This window comes from Tasmannia lanceolata, unplaced genomic scaffold, assembly GCF_043159265.1.
Source record: "Tasmannia lanceolata isolate RefF3 unplaced genomic scaffold, GAP_Taslan_0.1 ptg000005l, whole genome shotgun sequence".
NCBI classification, from domain to species: domain Eukaryota; kingdom Viridiplantae; phylum Streptophyta; class Magnoliopsida; order Canellales; family Winteraceae; genus Tasmannia; species Tasmannia lanceolata.
Window position 1 is genome coordinate 11133322 of NW_027518682.1, and position 5695 is coordinate 11139016.

General features: G+C 39.5%; 1 pseudogene; it reads left to right on the forward strand.

Annotated features, from left to right (window-relative positions):
• The first annotated feature begins 4200 nt into the window (after positions 1-4200).
• LOC143876621 (NDR1/HIN1-like protein 10 pseudogene) lies at positions 4201-5339 on the forward strand (annotated as a pseudogene).
• The last annotated feature ends 356 nt before the right edge of the window (positions 5340-5695 follow it).

Sequence of the window (5695 nt, forward strand, 5' to 3'; positions counted from 1 at the left end):
TAAAATAGGGATTTGCTAGGAACCATGCATGTGAGAGTAGCCACGCAGCAGGCTCAGATTTTGTCTTTTTCATTTAATTCAACTTTGCGAAATGTGTGTGAAACAACCAATATTGCGGATGGGCTGAAGCTTAAGTTGTTAGAGTTGGTGTTAGCAATGTTCTTGGCGTAGCCGAAAGCACAAAGAACAAGTCGGGAGTTGATCGTCATCGACCTCCGATAGAATAAACATTCGAATCCACAAAGGTAGCTCTTCGAACCAATGAAAATTGAGATGAAATCACTAATCTCTAACATCCAAAGGAAGAAAGGGATAAAGAAAAATAAATTGATTTGTTATTCTCAGAGAAAAAATAGTCGGTCGAGCAAACACAAATTGCACTAGGTTTTATAAAATAACAACACCCTTTCTAACTAAAACTCTAGTTCCTAAATCTACTTGAACCCAGATTTCTAAACTGAACTAGACTCAACAACCCAACCCTCTAACTTTAATAACATCAAATTCTATATGATATGCTAGGACTCTTTTTACAGATGAAAAACGAAAAACGTGTAGCAGCTAGGGACGTTTGGCCAAGCATGTAGAAACGGGTGTTGGAGTTTGGATTTTTTTTCAAATCCTTATCACTTAGATTCAAAGAAACGCGTACTGCGTCAGTTCTTCTCCTCATATCATAAAAAATGAGAAAAATACCCCTATTTCTCAAACTTATTGTAGATAGACAAACTGTGTAAGGGTATGTCTGTCGTTTTATGAAGTAGGTGTATTTTGGTCAATGTTCGGTGAGATAAGGGTCTTCTGGTCATTTTCTATGAGATAGAGGTATTTTAGTTATTTTCTAAAAGATCAGGAATTTTGGTTATTTTGTATGACATAAATAGGGCTGGCAATTTCACCTGTGAAAGCGGGGATCCGCCCCGCCCCGCCCCGCCCAGCTTAGGCGGGGGATTCTCCGAATTTGGCAAGGATGGGGACGAGGGTTCAAAAAATTCCCTGGTGCGGGGACGGGAGGGGACAAGGATGTAGTTGGCCCCGCCCCAGCCCCATTAATCAATACCATTTATTTTAGTATTTTTAATGTTTTTTTTTTTTTATGAGAACTTTCTTGGGAATATAATATTAAACATTTCATTTTCGCATTTGCATTCCTTTCTTTTAGGCAAGTGATTTTGGAACCACCATATTTTGATAATTGTATTGGAAACTCTCCTTTTGTATCATTGATGTTCATGCATCTCATGGTTATGTTTTCATTTGTTAGATTTGGGAGATAAACATCCATAGATTAGGGACACCCAGCAGCAGTGTCTAAGGGAAGTGATATATCAGCCCCTTTTGATTAGGGACACCTAGCAGTAGTGTATCAATGACCAAAGAGGGGCTGATGTTGGGGCGGCGAAGGGGAGGGGATGAGGATTAGATACTCCCCGCGGGGAGGGGGATTCCCCATCATCCCCGCAGTGGGGAGGGATAAAATTCCCTGCAGCGGGGAAGGGGTCGGGGACCCTAACATCCGGCCCCGACCAGCCCCGTTGCCAGCCCTAGACATTAGTCAATTTTAATGATATGGGGGTATTTTGGTCATTTTGATGCAATTTCGTGTTATTGTCATTTCTTATGAAAACGGATGTTCTGGGACTTTCTTTTTACCTTTTTATAATTTTTATTTTTATTTTTTTATTTTTATCCCGATTAAGTGAAATAACATCTCTCATCTACAGTGTCAATTGCCCTCATTTTCTAAGTTAAAGTCATAAGTTAAGATTGTTTCTCTCCATGACAGTTGTTCAACAAATGATTGATAAGCACTAGTTTTGGAATAAGTTTTACCTCAAAAAATTAGGGCCCGTTTGGATGCTCGGAAGATTTTGATTTGGATTTCTCACATTTGCAGCCCTTTTTGCATTGTAATTTGGATCGGATCAAATTCTTGGATTTCTAATTCAGCAGCGGACAATGAAAAAAATCAGATTTCTAAATTTGCTGTGGAAATAAGAAATTGGAAATTCACAGATCTGGCAAGTTTGCTTCACCCTCTTTGCTCCTCAACCTCTCCCCTCCACTAGGAAGTACCCCCTTCCCTCTCTATCTCCCTCTACATGATCGCCGGATCTATTCAATTTGTATTCAAAACTCAATTCCAAATACAAAATGGAAGGTATCCAAACGGGCCCTTAGGGAAATGATAAATGCGCACCTTTACATCACTTGGGACACCGAGCTCTAGTGTATGCGGCAATCAAATCCGTTGATTCCTTCCCATGTGAAGTACAACAGCCCTTTGCAGTCACATATACATCGTAGCTGGGTGTCCCAAGTGATGAAGAGTGGCGCATTTATCATTTCCCAAGAATTATCGTATCATCAGATAGGTCCTCTGGGAGAAAACGAGTGCCATAGGTGGATCATTAGAGATTCAGACGGACCTCCTTCTGCCTTCTCCAAGCTTGTGTTGAAGAATAAAATCTATTTCCTCAAACTCTAAGTTAGGAGGAGCAACTTGGGTCAATTTTTGGGAATTTCGGTTCAGCACTTACCATAGAATCGGGTCTGGTTTGGGTTGATATGGCAACCATTCTTAAAAAGGCTTCTACAACCATCTTAAGGTGCAATGAATGAGAAGCCAAAAAAATAAAAATAAATATTGTTTGCCAACCTTGTTAAAGTGTAAACGATCAAAGAACTCCATCTCCAAGTAATGGGTTGTTTCACATGGTATCAAAGCAATTGGCCAAGGTTTGTTTGAAACTTCTTAATATTAAAAATCCACGTGCAATAGGCCAACCTTGAAAAAGAGGGGTCACACTTGAGGGGGAGTTAAGTAGAAAAGATCAAATAACGCCATCTCCAACAGCTTTAGCTTTTGGAATAATTGGTTGTTTCACACATGGTTTTAAATTTTGGCCGAAATTTGAGATTTCGGATTTCGGTTGAGACCAAAACCGAAACGTACTGAAACCGAAGTCGAAATTTCGGAAATTCCTGCTAAAACTTTGATAACATAGTATTTTTTATTGTTTTACAAACTTTGGGCCCAAAAAAGCAACATTTAAAGACTTTTTACCCAATTTCGGCCGAATTTCAGTTTCGGCAAGTCCGAAATTTTGTCTGAAACCAAAATTTAAAACCATCGTTTCACAAACCCTGACCACCCACAATTCCACAAAGCTTGTTTCCCATTTTTCACTTATTGTGCGCCTAAAAATGATCTTCAGTTGACTGGGAGTCACTTCCAAAGATTCTCATTAGTTTGTCTATGTCCATTTGGTCGGGAGAGAATGAGAAGCCTTGCTGAACATGCCCTACTATGACAGTCCAGGTCCTATAGGGAGTTATGTAGGGAGGCTTCCTCGTAGAACTAAGATGTATATGGGGATCACCGTTCAGTCCTTCACTAACAATTTCATGACAAAAGTAGCCCTGTAACAAGATATTTTCTCCATAGTACAATCACTTATCTCCTTTCTCCATCAGGAAAGGGAAATCACCAATGGTATGAAGACACAAGGTTGTACCTAACAACCCTCATAAAAGTGCCATGTCAACAAATATAGGGATATGTTAGTCATTTTATAAAATGCCCTATTAAAAGAATGCCCTTAATAACCATTGTTTTTGCTCTTCCTTTCATATTCAGATGTGTAACCTTCCTTTATTGCCAAAAGTCAATAGAGACTGAAAATCGCTGAGGGCTTCAATACAAAGCATCCTCTATACAGAGAATTATCATCTTATTGCAATAGGTGGGCCCCACCTTCGATTAATCTAGACCATTCATTCGTTAACCGACTACCTTTGACGGATGGGAAATGATATATTTCCCCCCTTTTCTACTAAGACAGCCCCCTCTACTGTATAGAGTAATCATAGATATACAAGAAAAGCCTGCCCCAAGTAAACTTGTATAGCTCGCAGTCCAACTAAACCAAATTCATCTATATTTAAACGAAAAAAGAGTCGTTTTTCACAGAGTATTATCATCGTACTGCAATGGGTGGGCCCCACCTTCGATTAATCTAGACCATACATTCGTTAGGCCCTACCTTGAAAAACCTGCCCCAAGTAAAAAAGGGAAGAACGTCATTTCCCTATGCCATTTCGATTCAACCGACCTTCTATAGGTCACACTCCATATAAACCAAATCCATCTATATTTAAACGGAAAAAAGAGTCGGTTTTCACCCAAACCCAACGAAATTAGTCACATATAGAAGATTAAATACTGTTTCCCCACTCCTACCTCACCGTGTTTCTTTTACTCTTTCAACACATCTCTCTCCATTTCTCCAACGCGTTTGATCCCAAATTGAAATCCGCGGCCTACAAATCCCACTTCCAAGAAACATCCTCCACATCTCTAACCACTATAAAACACACCCCTCTAAACATCCAAATACCCATCTCTCTTTTTCTCTCTCTCTCTCTCTCTCTCTCTCTCTCTCTCTCTCACACAACCATGGCTGAAGCAAAACAAGTCCAATTGAATGGAGCTTACTATGGGCCTCCTGTCCCTCCCTCACGATCCTACCATAGGCCCGGCCGAGGGCGCGGATGTTGTTTCCCATGTTGCCTTCTAAATTGCTTGTTCAAGCTCATCTTCACCATAGTGATCGTTCTAGGCATCATCGTCCTTGCGGTCTGGCTCGCCCTACGCCCTTCCAAGTTGAAAGTTCACGTCACAAACGCTTCCCTAACTCAATTCAATCTCACAAATAGTAACAACCTCCAGTACAATCTTGCTCTTAACCTTACTATAAGGAACCCCAATCGGAGGATTGGTATTTACTATGATAAGCTTGAAGCTACAGCTTTCTTTGATGGGGAGAGATTTAGTTATATGGCTTTGCCTACTTTCTACCAGGGCCACAAGAACACCACCACTCTCTATACAGTTCTCGATGGTGAGTCAGTTATTACACTTGGGGATTCTTCTGTTAGTGATTTTAATAGGGAGACCAGTGAGGGGTATTTCAATATTGATGTTATGATCTATTCTAGAATTAGACTTAAGATTGGACCATTCAAGTTTAATCGCATTAAGCCCAAATTCGATTGCGGATTGAGGGTTCCTCTGGCAACTAATGGCAATATCAACGGCAGTTTTTCGGAGACCAAGTGCGATGTGGATTTCTGATCTTTGGATTATATCTTCTTGTTGGGTTCTCTTTCATTTATTTATTTATTTTGTCTACTTAATTATCCTCTCGTTGGATGATTATAGTATTTTGTTTACTTTCATGGATTGAGACTTTTTTTTTATACAGTTGTTGTATGACTTTGTTTATTGTAATAGCATATACTTTTGTTTAATAAAATACTATGGCCTTTCGTTTTTATCTCTGTGGCCGGCCTTTCGTTTGACGTCAGTTCATTGAACATTGGCCATGATCATGTCTATTTTGTATTTTTTTCTTTTTGATGCCTGAATCTGGTCACTTAATTTTTTCAGTAGTAGCTAACTAGCTATAAACCTTTGATGCAAATGTTAATGACTTTCTTAAGAAGGATTAGAAATAGAAAACAACGGGTCTTCAAAGGCACCCTGCAAAAGACTATATCCGGGGAAAGTGATGGTTTAAGTACTATTAACGCACACATTAAGACGTATAATATCAAAGACCTAAACCTACCATATGGAACCTTCTATTATCCTTCCTTCCATAAAATCACTTGACTAAAGTTCATTAACAAG